Source organism: Manis pentadactyla, chromosome 1, assembly GCF_030020395.1.
Source record: "Manis pentadactyla isolate mManPen7 chromosome 1, mManPen7.hap1, whole genome shotgun sequence".
NCBI classification, from domain to species: domain Eukaryota; kingdom Metazoa; phylum Chordata; class Mammalia; order Pholidota; family Manidae; genus Manis; species Manis pentadactyla.
The window spans coordinates 170,816,002-170,830,399 of NC_080019.1; the positions used below are offsets into that span (position 1 = coordinate 170,816,002).

At 33.1% G+C, this 14,398-nt stretch overlaps 1 protein-coding gene across 1 annotated transcript in view; it reads right to left on the minus strand.

Annotated features, from left to right (window-relative positions):
• Positions 1 to 14,398, minus strand: part of ZBTB20 (zinc finger and BTB domain containing 20) — an 807,002-nt gene that overhangs the window by 629,421 nt on the left and 163,183 nt on the right. The window contains exon 2 of the mRNA XM_057502832.1: positions 5,849 to 5,895. The gene's annotated coding sequence lies outside the window, so the exon portion shown is untranslated. The remainder of the gene's footprint in view (positions 1 to 5,848; positions 5,896 to 14,398) is intronic.

Here is a 14,398-nt window from a genome sequence, read left to right on the forward strand (position 1 = left end):
TATTTATTATATTTGAGAATATATACATGCATTTTACATTTCAGCATGTATTCCTAAAAGTTAAAGGGGAAATACTTAAACTGTTTTCATAACATAAATTCTAACTGAAATAAAATGTCCTTTAAAAACTGTAATTAATGGCTGTGGTGTCAAACAGTGAACCAAAGAGTCAAACCTTATAATTCACAGTTTGAGAGGTCATAGCTCAAATTATAACTTTAAAAAACTGATTATCTATGAGTAATTTGACAAATCCATCTAATATACTCTGAATGCATACAAAATGTTTTTGAGAGTAAAAAGAATGTATGTCCAAGTGGACAGCTGATGGGGGAAATGGCCTTTTTACTGAAAAAAGACTGAAGTCCAGCATAATGACTTGGAATGCCTTTGAATGCACATGCAAGGCTGGAAGGCCAAACAGTACACACATCCAAAGGGAGCATAATGAACAATCTGAGCAGAAGACAAAAATATTCCCCACATGTGTCCAAAGAGAGGAAGGAAAAATACACATTTCCATCACCTGCTTTTTCATCACCATTACTACAACTCAATTCACAGGTAAACTCTGGACTATCAATAAACAAAAAAGAATTATTGTAATTTAAAAATACTAGACATACCAATGTTTTTTCAATCTGAGATTTGAAAATGCATACTCAGTTCTCCTATATGAAAAGCCGTGCTTACAACACTGCCTTATGATTCAATTTAAAAGCAAGTATTGCTTCATCTACTGTCATCCCAAGACCACCCCTTGCCCTTAAAACCTAATGTGAAACAATTTGGCCTACATGCATTTTTTAAATCTAGAAGTGATCCACTAATAAAGCAGGCCACTGAAAATAATGCCTCTACTGTAGACCAAATTCGCTAGCCCATTTTGGAATGAAGAGATCCAGCAAAATAAGACATTTAATTATATATGTCTGTAATGTAAACACGTTCTTATTATATTTTTCCTATTAGACTGTAAGTTCCACAAGGGTAAGAACTATGTCTGTTTTGTTCAACAGTTACATCTAATGCTATCTGAAGTTCTTGACAGAAAGTAGACATTCAACAAAAATTTGTTGGGATGAAAAGGAAGGATGGCAAGAAGGAAGGTGGGAAGCTTATGATTAGCTAAGCTCCTCTAGCATTATTTGTGTGACTGTGGAGAGAAAACTGTGAAAATATGTACTCTCCGTTTCATCAGTTTACCCACACAGCCGTTGACTGATTCATCCCAAGAGATTCAGAATAGCTTACAAAAGTACGTAGGTACAAGATAAAATAGATGAAAAATGAAAAAGATGGAAGTCAGAGTAAGAAACAAGATGTTTATATATGTATACATGTGAACACAATTAAACCATTAGAAAGGAAGAGAATTTCCTTTTTAGATTTCCTCAGTTTTAATTAAACTTATTCTAACCACTATTATAATACTCTTACTATAACAAAACATTAAGAGAGTATTTGCTATCTCCTCATCTGGCCATGCACTATATGACATAAGCAGGTTTCTTATATTAGGAGCCATTGAGTTTATTGGAGGAGACAAATATTTAGTTACAATAAGTAAGTATAACATATAACAGTAAAATGTAGTGAGTATAATAGTAAAAACATAGGTTTTTGTGAGAGAGCAAAGCAGAATTCTTCTCTGAACCAGCAAAAATGCTTAAAAGGTAATTGCTTTACTTTGATGCCACTATGTCTTGTTCCAAAAACTTTTCTGTTACATGTAAACATTATTGGCTCTTGAAGCACAGGGAAGTAAGTGCTCTCAAATGATGCTAGTACAAATGAGATCTGAACATGTAAATCACTATATCACACACAAAAAAAATTTGAAAAATATCCTTTTTTCTTCCAAGTGAAAGAGTAATTCTGATTCCACTTAGCCTGGTAATATGTTTCTGTCATTCCATTGGATCAGCCCACACATACTGGGTTCTTGATAGGTCCTGGGCTCTACCATCTGGTCCTTTGTTTACTTAATTATTTTTTAATACTGACAAGTGTATTAGTAACACTTCCTTGATCACTGGTAAATATAGAGCCACCACACAACCAAGATTTTCACTAATTCTGAAAGTCACTAATTAGTTGTGGGTAGGGGTTGGGAAGTATCACAAAGATATGTTGAGCAGTACTACAATAAGTAATCTAATTCCCAAGCAGAAAGCATGTTAATCTGCTTCTCACTTCATTAGAGGAATAAAAAACATCTTGTCATCACTAAGGGATACAAAGAGAGACCTGTATATTTGGGGGATGGTAGATAAGGAGGAAGAGTGAATGCAGCATTTAGGCAAGAAATACAAATCCCTTACGTATGTTGGGCAACATTCATGGCTTTTCTTGCTATCTTTTGATTGCTCTGTTTATCAGTGAGTTACATGAGCATAGTTTTTTCAGTTAGCACAACCTTCCAAGGGAAACAAATAAGGTAAATGAATCCTATTTAAAAGAACTGATCATTCTCCTGGTATTTAAGTTACACATTCGGCAGCTTTGGAAGCTGCATTAATCTTTTCAGATCAGTAAGGCCTCGATTACTTCAGCTTGAAAAATAAAATATTGTAGGTTTAAATGAGAGAATGCAGTTTCCAAAAGTGCTAAAAAGTCATTTAGAGAGAAGATATGATCTAATTATAAGCACTGAAATTGAGAATTTATGTACTTTAAGTCCAGTAGAAAATACACTTATGTTTAGTTTTGCTTTTTTTTTTTCTGTTGGATGAGAAATAGCCTTACACTGTTTAATTTTCTGTAGCTTTGGATTCTTCAAAGAACATCAGCTGACTGTTATGTACGTTAACTCAAGCATCAAGTTTAAAACATCATAACTCAACTCCTTGAAACTAAAGATTCTAACTGTTAAGATTGAATCGGTTTTTCTGGTTTCTAGGATCAAACAATGTAAGACCAAGCAAAAGCTTGTTAGAGATTATTTGGGGTTTTAGTCTATTCCATTTGTTCATAGACATTTTGAGGAAAGGATGATGTTCTCTTATAGTACTTTCCCCAAACTCAACTTAAAAACTTATAAAACTGTGGATCATGAGGTAGATATTAACAATTCCTTAACCACATCTTATAACTAATGAATGAAAGTAATTGGTTCATATGTGAAAAGAAATTGATGAAAGGCTGGTGAATTTAATAAACAAGGGGATAAAGTACATACTTTAATATGCAATTAAAGAACTGTCAAAGAAGTGGGACATGTTTTATTTACTGGCATATGAGAAGAGAATGGACATTTTTGCATGCAAATAAATACAGGTATAGAAACAAAATAGAAGCTTTGTGTTATCATGGAACTTAAACTCCTCTGGGCAGTGATCAGCTAAGAGGAGCAGAGACAGTTACAATGTCATGACTAACTAGCTGACAGATGTATTATTCATGGCAGGTATGTAAGCAGTCAGAGCAGTGATGCTGGTGGCCTCTCCTCACCAAGCAGCTTTGCCAGCATGGACTGGCAAGATGCGGAACCATAAAACCTAGAGCTAGCTAAGGGAAGTTTCAGCACAAACCATCTACAATTTTAAAAAGTACTGAAAATCTCCATTTAAGAATGGTATCCCTTGGGATTGGCCTATATTGTATTTACAGGATTTTGACCAACACTTACCTCTAATTACCTTACTACGCACAGCAACATGCCTGAAACGCTTATCTAGAAAATTCCCAGTATTCTACAGAAAAAAAGTGATTTTAACACTAGTTGGCAAAATCTCTCTTGACAGGTATAACCATTATGTCATTACATGAACAGATGGTCAAAGTGGGTCCATTTCACTGACAGTACATTATGTGGGTCTTTTTATTCCCATACAATCAAGCCAAACAAAAACACAACACAGAGAGGTCACTGTGCCTTCCCTCATTTGGTTGACAGATTTATCTGTAAAATATGAAAATAAAAAACCAAATGGAGTATAATGCTGCATAGTACCATTTCTGCATAACATTTAATTGATATTCAAGTTTCATATTTAAAAATCATCCTGATCTTTGTAAGGATGGAAAAATACATGGGCTTTTCTCTCTCTTTCAACCCCACAGTCACCATTAAAAAAAAAAGTTATATTTCTTATTCTTTGGTGTTTTGATCTAACCAACAGTTCCGAGGAAAAAAAAGCAAGTTCCAGCTCTTTATTGGTATTCAGGTCTTTTAATGAAACCTCAGGGGAAAAAATATTTTTAAAAAATCAAATCCCCATATAAATTCTATGAAAGTCTTTGAAAGTCTGTGCTCTCTCTGTGTATATATTATTTTTACTGAATAATTTTTAAATATAACAGATCAAATATTCATAACCAAATGAATTAATAGTCTAGCAAATATCCAATCACCAATTACTACATTCTACACCATGAGATATCTTGATATACACACACACACACACACACACACACACATTTGTTGTTTGAATTCTTAATATGGTAGCACTATCTCTATAACCGATCCAAGATACAATTTACCTTGATTTTTGTGAAATAAAAATAAATACCATGAGGCAAGGGAAAGATAAAAAATTATCAATATATTTCTATCTATAACAGGTTGTAGTAAAAACAGCAGCTGAAATAACTTTACTAAAATTCATCTACACATGTGTCTATGAAAACTTAGGTGCAAGGAGAATTCTGGTTACCTTCCTTTAAAAAGAGCTAATGTGAAATATGAGTTTTAAGAGTACATCTTTAGTACTTCTGTACCTTAAAATATTGCCGAGTATTAATTTTTCATCAAGTTGTCATTTTCTTTGACATTTGGTTTTATTAATCAAGGCATTTATCATTAATTTGTAGAAAATATCATAATTAAGCCAAATAAAATAAAATCCTAAAAAGGTTAAAATTAGAAAGCAGGTGAATTAGAACTTTGACATTACCCTGTTGACATACTAGAGCTTTTGGAAAGTATAGGAATCAAGTTTTGCACTGAGTTGAGTGCCTCAATCTTGGGGCTGGCTGGTTTTTAAAAAATGTTATAAAGATTTGATTTAAAGCTCTCTGACAGTTTTGACATTCAGGTGAAAGTATTGCTGCTGCATTTGGAACAATTTGCATATCCCACTGCTAAACAGAATGTTTGAGGTGTGCACTGGTGTAAAGAAATTAAAAACAAGCTATCACACATGCTTAAGTGTATGTATTGACAAAACTGATGGTTGGATCACACCACCCCATCCCCCTCCAATGTAATCTGTGATTCACTCTTCTATAATAAATTACCCTACCATGTTATTCTGCTGCAACATCTAACCATACATGCAAGAAGCAAAGTAATTATGGCCCCCTCTTGTCTCAGAAACCTTCCTCAGTCTCTGTGCCCTTCATAGGCAATGTAGCAACACCAGTCTATTGTGAACTTTTTGCCTAAAATTCTGGATTTCGGACTACGAATAGCTACTAAATCTCATCTGTGTGGTTTCGTTGTCCCCAACAAACACTTTTTTTTTTTTTTCTCTTCTTATACCTAGTTGTAAAGTTCTTCCTGATGAGGAATAGGTACTGACTTTTGTCTTAAGCCAATATATCTATTTAAGAAAAAGGCAAGGTATAAAATCAGAAGAGTTCTGAGCTAACCTAAAAACAGAGAAGAGGCCATAGTACATTCCCATATCGCAACACCCAGTTAGGCTGAAATATTCTGAGATGACACAGGGTTTCTTCTTTTTTGACTTATAATTTCAGATTAATTTTTAGGACATAGAAAAAGATACTATGTGTTAAAGAGCAATAAAAGAAAGAACTGAGGCAGTAAAACCCAACGCCTAAAGCATTAAGAAAACTTTTCAAGAAGAAAAACCCCATTCAAGAAAATATCATTGAACATTACCTTCAGCTTTCAGCATCAAAGGAAAATTCTTAATACTTTTTCTGTGACTGTAAAAACAAAAACTTGAAATTAGAAATATGCCAAGAAAACAATTAATATTTCCATATCTTTATGACTAGTCATGAGAAGTAGGCAGCTGAGTTTGTGCATGTGAACTAATATCTACAGTTTTAGAAAGAAAATAAAGGCTGACATGTTTATTTGTGTATGTGCAGTATGAATACTCAGTAAAATGAGCCACAAAGACATAATCTAAAACACTCTGTATACAAGGTTTAGATGGAGAACACGTAATTACAGTAGTATTAAGAGTTTTCTGAATTTACACAATTAAAGGTTTTTCAAGTATATTTTTAGAATTTAAAAAACTATCCCAAATAGTTTTTATCCCACCTATTTGTTTATTCTTAATTATCAGAGATTTTGCAAAAATCTACTATGTGTAATACACTGGTAAACACTGGTGAGTTAGGATGTTTACAGAGATAAAACATAGGCCCTACCCTCAAATTAGTGAGTGAGATTGGAGAGACTTACATAATAAATAAATAAATAAATAACCCAAAGAAATAAAAAGTAAAGGGTTGAAAGAAACGGGCAGCAGAAGGTAACATGTTCAGTACAGCTGAGCTGGTTTACAGTCCTAATGCACTGACATCAGAACATGGCTTATGTTTCCTGTCTCAGCAAGCAAGGCTAATAGTAGGGTCTTACTCAGATTTGAAGGCAGGGCTGTCAAAGAAAGGGATGAACCACTTCTAAATTCTTTTCCATCCAAATGCATTTGATAGTATAGAATCAAAGCTAGGACTGGAAGCAATATAGCAGGCAGGATGCTGAGGTGCTTTTAGAGCCAGTTTGGTTGGTTTGAATATAAAAATATTTAACTAGAAACAACTCTCCTATTGAAAATTGAGTTTAATATTATATGTCACTGGAAAGTGATCTCCCTAAATTTGCTATGACCTCAATGATGACCTTGATGTCGTATTTACTAATCTCCACAGAGATTCAGCCATTCAAAGTCTCAAAAGCAGTTTTAGTAGTGGAAATGAATACATAAACATAAGCTGATCCTATAAACCTATCTATTGTAAAAGACGTATCAAAATAAAATAGGTCAAAAGATTTTAATCGATCGGGTCTTTAATATGCACAAACAATAATTTGCAAAGGGAAAACAAAGAGTCACACAACAAAACATACCAGTAAACCAAAACAAATCTGAGTTTAGGCTGTACCAGTAGATAAATGGGATCCAGAAAAGGAAAATGATGGTTCTGTTACATTCAGGGTATGTAGTAATATCACACTTATTTTGCAACGCCAAACTTTAAAAAAGGCGTCGAAAATTAGAATCTGTTAGGAAGAGCAAGATTAGGACAATTAATCATGGATATAAGAGATAACTAGGAACAGAAAAGAAAAACTGTTCAGATTGTTAGGGATCGAGTAGAGAAGGACAGTTCAGAGAAAATTACTTTGGCCATTATATTGTATTATAAAAGTAATCTTCACTTACTTATTGTCTGTTTCCCCCACTAGAATGGAAGTGCCATAAGGGGAGACACTTTGTCTTTCTCCCTGTATCCTCCATTTCCAAGAATAGTGATTGCCACATACTAATGGATCAATTTTATTGAATGAGAAAATGAACTGTCTGACCAACCTCTGAAACAGGCTCTAAGTCTACATATATTCAGAGATAAACAAGTTCAGGCTTAAAGAAGTTAAATGTTATATATTTAACTTCTGCAACTCCAAACTTCTCAACTGACTGTTTAGTCTTCCAATCAATATTCATTCTAGCAATGGGAAGCAAACAATAAGCCAATAAGCTGTTAGACTTGTAATGTCATATAATTATACTGTGTCAGCAAGCAACAAGGTAAAATGGCATTGATAATTACATGGGCTCATATTTTAGATAGGTTTGCACAGGAAAGTTTCTCAGAGGAAGTGACACTAAGAAAAAGTCTTAATGAAGTGAGAGACAGTTAAAACAATATCTGGGGGCTATAGGATCTGTTGCAAAGATTCAACGAGATAATACTTGTTACCTTGATCCATGCAACAGCTAGCACACAGCAAACAGTACTCTCCATAACTATTATTACATTGCTATATTTTTATAAATGGTGAATTTCCCCAACAGCATTATAGATATGTCACATTCATTTTTATTTCCCTGTAACTCCTTAAATAGTGCCTATCAAGAATTCAGTAAACATTTACAGAACTGAAAATAGGAGACAGAATTATCAGTTCATTAATTAGAAAAAAGTAAACAGACTATATGAATATTAAAAACTCACCATATTTCATATGCCTGAGTTAATCTAACTTTGTTAAATCAATGTCACTTAATAGTGAGTCTCTTCTTGATTGAAAAGAAAGAAAAAAGGGACAAATATCTAAAATGTCAGTAGCTAATAAGTCATAGTGAAAAAAAAATAATAAGAAAAAATGAGTTATTAGGCCACTATCTTGACCACTCACATGCTCTGTCTGCTTTAATCAGATTAATATATTTTTCTAACTCAAGAACTCTACTGCACAGGTATTTAATTCATTTATGTGTTCCTAATAAAAGCACAGGGCCTGAAACACAGCGAACACTCATGTTGAATTGAACTAAAATTATACTTAATAGTTCTGATGCTTTAAAGTTATTTCAGTTTTTTTAAAAACACAAAACAAAATATGAGATAGAAAAAATATCAAGTGTTAGGTTGTAGCCTTGTAGCAAATGAGTAGAGAACTCATTTATATATATATATATAAAATTTCCTAAACCCTAATGTTCAAGGACTTTTGAGGCATATAAACAGTATTATATAACATAAGCATAAAGATTTATTAATTTGACTACTTAAAATTAAAAATTTTTACAGGTCAAAAAATATCTTTAACAAAATTGAGACCAATAAAAAATAAAGATAAATATTTTTAATGCATATGATATTCACAGGGTTAATAGTCTTTCTCAATCAATAAATGAAACATAGCTCATCTTTTCAAAAGAATATGCAATTCACAATAGAAGACACACAAACTAAGATATATATGAAATGATATGCATCTGTAGTAACAATGAAAGAAATGCAAATTCAAATAACCTAAAATTCATGATGGTGACTGGTTAAATAAATAATATGTGATATAATGATAAGCTTCCATTAACTATGGCAGATGAAAATTTATAATATATAATTAAACTTAAAAAGCAGGTTATGACAATAATAATAAGACACCAATATTTAATAATTTGTGTATTTACAAAATATACATATATAAACTATGTACATTTGCTCATATGCATATATAAACATTGATCTGTATGAATATATGTGTGTATGTATTAGTACAGCATGTGGGGACCTGAATACTAAATTATTTCTAATACTTATTTAAGATATTCAGATTATGGCAGCAAATATTTTCCTTCTTAAAATTTCTTTTCAAATTTTCTATAATAAACATTAGCTACTTTTTTATAAGCATAAAAATCATTCAAACAAGATATCCGGTCTATGTTGCAGAAAAGAAAAAAGATGGTATACTATTATATTTTCTGAATGTCAAGAAAGTCATTTGAAAATGTCTACCTGTCCCTGTTTTTGGTGATGGCTACTTCTGTTAACTGCATAGATTTAAAAACAAGAAGTAAGGAAGGAAAGAAGAAGGAGTGAGGGAGAGAGGGCAGAAAGAGAACAAGAAAAAAAAAAAGGAACAAGTAAGATTTGCTGGAAAAAAAAAAATAGCAACTGCCTATAATGGTACCTATTAGATGGCTAGAAGCCAAATTTTAACTGATCATATCTAAATAACATTTTCAAAAAATGCACAGCCTGAAATGTAGGAAACTTAAGAAATTTGTCTATATAAGCATACTGTTATAAGATAAAATAGATAAAACATGCATCAATTTCAGTGAAGAGACAAAATATCCCATGAGAACAGATGAAGCCACACTACATCATTTTGGGAGTAAAAGTGTAATTTTAAATAAGTAAAAATTAAAAATAAGCCAACACCTTAGAACAAAATGAATAGAAACTGCCAAAGGCATTCTTTATCAACAGTGACAGAAAACAAGACTTCTTCATTAAATAAAAATTTAAACCGAACAAAATTTGGTTATATTCATCAAAAATGGCAAATAAAAACCAATTTAGAATCCTTACAGGACATCAGAAAGAACCTGTACAGACATGGTCAAGAGGACAAGATATATCCCTTCTAAAATGGGAAAAGGCTAATTTAATTCTAGTTCGTCCATAACTGTGCTTCTTAAGGTGGAAGTACTCATTTTAGCTTTGGGTAATATCAAAGTTTTTAAAAACATCAGAGAATCTGACAAATTCTACAGCAGACTTCTTCAAGAATCCATAAATGTGATCTGGCTCAGTCCCATACTGAACCATCTAAAATCAAATCAAATTCCACTGAGCCAGAGCTCCAGGCCAACAAAACACTATTCTTGTTATCCTTGCTGTTAGGTATTTCAGGGTCCCTCCCAAAAAGAGGGGAAAAGTTCAGGAAGATTATGTACTAAATGCTGCTTTTAACCCTAAACTCTAGTCAGTTTCTTTTTTTCTTACTTGTCTCTTTAAAAGTAACCCAATCCCTTTCCTTCATTATGTGCAGTTCTACTCTGTTTATTTTTATTTCCCAATAGCAAAATATCTTAAATAAATTCTTAAAAACCAACATACCAACAAATAAATAAATTAAAATTCAATGACTATAAAAAGTACACAGTCTAACCTGCTTAATTATTTACAGGTAAACAGAATGCATTTCTGAACTATTAATCTCCTTCAACTAAAACTTGAAAGTTTTTGAGCTCAGAATGTGTACCCTTTCTACGGATCCATAAAATAATTATTTTTAAATATTCTATTAGGTTATTTTAATAAAATCAATTAAAAAATACTAAAGTAATTGTGAATTTAAATGTTTGTATAAATGCATAAGAAATACAACACATTTTTAAGATTTCGGAGGTCAGTAAAATTCCCTTCTTTCCAATTGTCCTCTTTCACACTTTGCACCACAATATAGTTGGACAGAATGAATAGAAATATTCTATACTAAGTTATATTAAAGAGATTGATATAAAAATGGTTTTGGAGTAAGCATTTGTAGAATGTTTTTAGTCCTAAGCATAGCATAAGGAAATACAATTATGAAGCTACAGAAAATGTTAGTAATTCTGAAACTAGAATGACAAAAAGAAAAAAATGAATAGTAGACAAATATCACCATTTTCTCTGGACGAAATACCAGCTCAGCTAATATACTGAAAAATTATTGCTGCTTGACATAAGTAAACATTGATTACTTGGAATGCTGGCTAGTTAAATTTTCTCACTGGCTAAAGGTTCACCAGGGAGAATAGTTTTGTTGTGATCCTTTTCACTAAAAACCTAAGATGTACTAGTGAATTTTTCTGCCTTTGTAAAAAGAGAATTGCAATTTTATCTTCATTAAACATTTATACTACCTTAGCGGATGGCTCTTAATCTTCTGGGGTTTCATAGACCCCTCTGTGAAGATGACAAAAAATAAGGCTTTCTTTCTCTAGAAAAGTGTACATGTTCACAAAACTTGGTATAAAGTTTCCAAGAGTCCAGGGACCCATGTACAGTTCACTTGCCTTCTAATTATAAAGAATTATAAATACATAGATATAGGAGATTGTACTGACTACACCATGACCCCAGGACATAACAAAGATGTTTAAAGTTGCTTTTTGAAACACTCTTAATAATGAACTATTTTCTTATGATTTCTCTTTTTTTTTCTAAAAGGGGAATGCATAAACAATTCTGCTTAATTTATCTTGGTTAAAGGTTTCAAGTATGTCTCCTTTTAGGACAATTGCACTACCAGTGCTTTGAACTTTAAAACAAAATAGTAATGTTTTCAAGTCATTTCACATTCTACAAGTAGCAACAATTTTCGTATATTTCAGTAACTCTTAGAGGAGGCAAAGTCAGAGAGCTACTTGATTTTTAAATTTTCACCTTTACTTCTAAAGATTGTCAAATTATAGCAAATACATAAGCATTCCTTATATTCGGATTTCGTTCTAAATACTTTTATTTGTATTTACTTATTTAAACCTCACGAAAACTCTAGGAGGTAGGTGCCTAGATATCAGGTGCCATAATCCCACTTTACTGATGTGTAAACTGAGGCACAGAGAGATGAAGTGATTTGCCAAAGATTACCTCTCTGCTGTGTGGCAAAACCAGGATTCACACAGAATCAGTCTGGCTCTACAAACCACACTGCCCACTTATAAACCACACTACATTTCCAGTTTCAACCCTTTATGAGCCAGTAGGCTTTCTTTTGTACTTTTATATTTAACACAAGTCCAACTCTCCACTACCAAGCAAGAAACATTCTTACTGTTTTAACTAGACAGAGCCAATGGGGAGTTGTTCATAAGTTGCTGACAAAACTTGCACCACCTTTGTGCCGCTGGCAGTTATATACAATTTCCCAGAGCCAAATGCACAGATGGGAAAATAAGACACCAATACATCAGTTAACATGGAACCCTACACTAAAAGCTGACCCCTCATTTCCTTTCTGGAAATAGTTCTGATGAGATACAAAATTGAATACATTTTAAGGGCCAACCAAGACAAGATAAATGGGCCATATTACCATAATAATAACAGTTCCCAAAGGGAGGTGGTCTGGTATTCCTAATTAATCTGAAAAGAGGAACCAACCAGATTATACTTTCTGTTCTTAAATAGTTTCTGTGAAGTAAAACATTAAAATAAAATGCATATTTAGTAAGGACAGGCAAGTTGCTTCAGTGGCCAGAGCTGCAACATGAAAATTTTCTTGGCATATCCTTCTCCCTGACAGATTGAGTGCTCCTGGAGATAGTGAGCATCTCTGAATTTGTATCTCAGAATTTGCTTTTAGTGCACCAACCTTTATATTTTAGTCCCATAAAGAGCAAAGGCTGATAATAAACAAACAAAAAAGGGAAAAAATCCCATTCTTACAATTGGTACAGAAAAGTTTTCAGTTATAAATTTATTCCATTTAATTTGTATTGAGTTTCTCCCTACATACAAATGCAACCAAGCAAGCACAAGTGAGTCACAAATATAAAAGGACAAATAAGGTAGAATGTTCAAAGTCCTGAAAAATTGTTAAAAATCAGATATACCAGGAAGAAGGTAAAGTCCAAGGCAAATAGGAACACAGATGCAAGAATGCATAACAAGAAGGAACCTTAGTATAGGCAGTTTTCTTCATTAGACCCAGGGACTTTATAGAGTAATTGATTCCAAAGCAGCCAAGCCAGGCTGGGAATAAGAGCCTGGTTAAAATAGAAAGTGTGCCCGGAATAAAATATCATCCTTGGCTCCTTCTGTCTCTAAATCAGTCTACATAACATAATAAAATAAGTATTTGGAATTCATCTAGTTATTACCTTAGTCCCTGTAATGATTCCCAGTCACTGACAATATCAAATCCTATGTGCTTGGTTTTCAAAGTCCTCCATAATCGGGTTCCATTAGTATCCTCTCTTTCAAATAATGCAGAAATTGTACCCTCCAATACAATCAGATAAGACTTTGGAATATAAGTTGATTGAGCAAACATTTATTGAGGCCTACAATGTGTCAAGGAATATTCATGGAACTGTTATCTACATGGTTTTGGAGCCAAAGAACCAAGTGCTAACCTCCAGTTTCTTCAAAACTCTCACCATCTCAGTGCTTCCTCTCTTCTCACTCTTCTTTTTTTCCTATCAGGACCTATGCATGGCCTTCTCTTGGATTCAACAAAAGTTGATTCAGATACAACCAATTCAGTCGCTCTCATTTTAGCTCAGACTACCTACATGTCTGCTTAGAAAATATTCATTTGGATGCCTAAGAAAACATACAGAGGGCTAACCTTATGTACTGTTCCCACTAACACACTCACACTGACACAAAACATTGTGGGTCCTAAATTAATACACACAGACACACTTTTTACTAGGATTCAGACACATTGCTCTTTCTATTTCTTTATCAGCCACACTTTTTGGGCTCTTCCCCCAAATTGTCCCATGGTGGCTTCCCCTTCTCAGCATTCAGTGTCAGCTCGTATGGCACCATGTTATTCTTTATCCCACTATCCATCCTTTCTGACCTAAGTCACTCTCTTACATTATCCAGTTTTCTTTTCTTCAGAGCTTATCATTCTCTGCAATCTTTTTATTTATTTGTAAAGTCATTCATTGTCTATCTCCCTACATTGGGGACCCTATCAGTCTAGCTACATATGACTCACTGTCAAATCCCTTGGCCCTAGGCATTATGACTGGGACATAGTGAGCACTCAGATATCTGAAAATGAAAAAATAAATATAAAAAAAAAGAATTATGAAGGTAATATTCAAGCCATAATATTTATCAAGAACCTACAATGAAAAAGGTGACTTTTTAAGTTGAATCCCAGGCTGAGGAATGCTGTGTCCCTTACATAATTACATTTGGGAGGAAGATCCAAGATAAATTT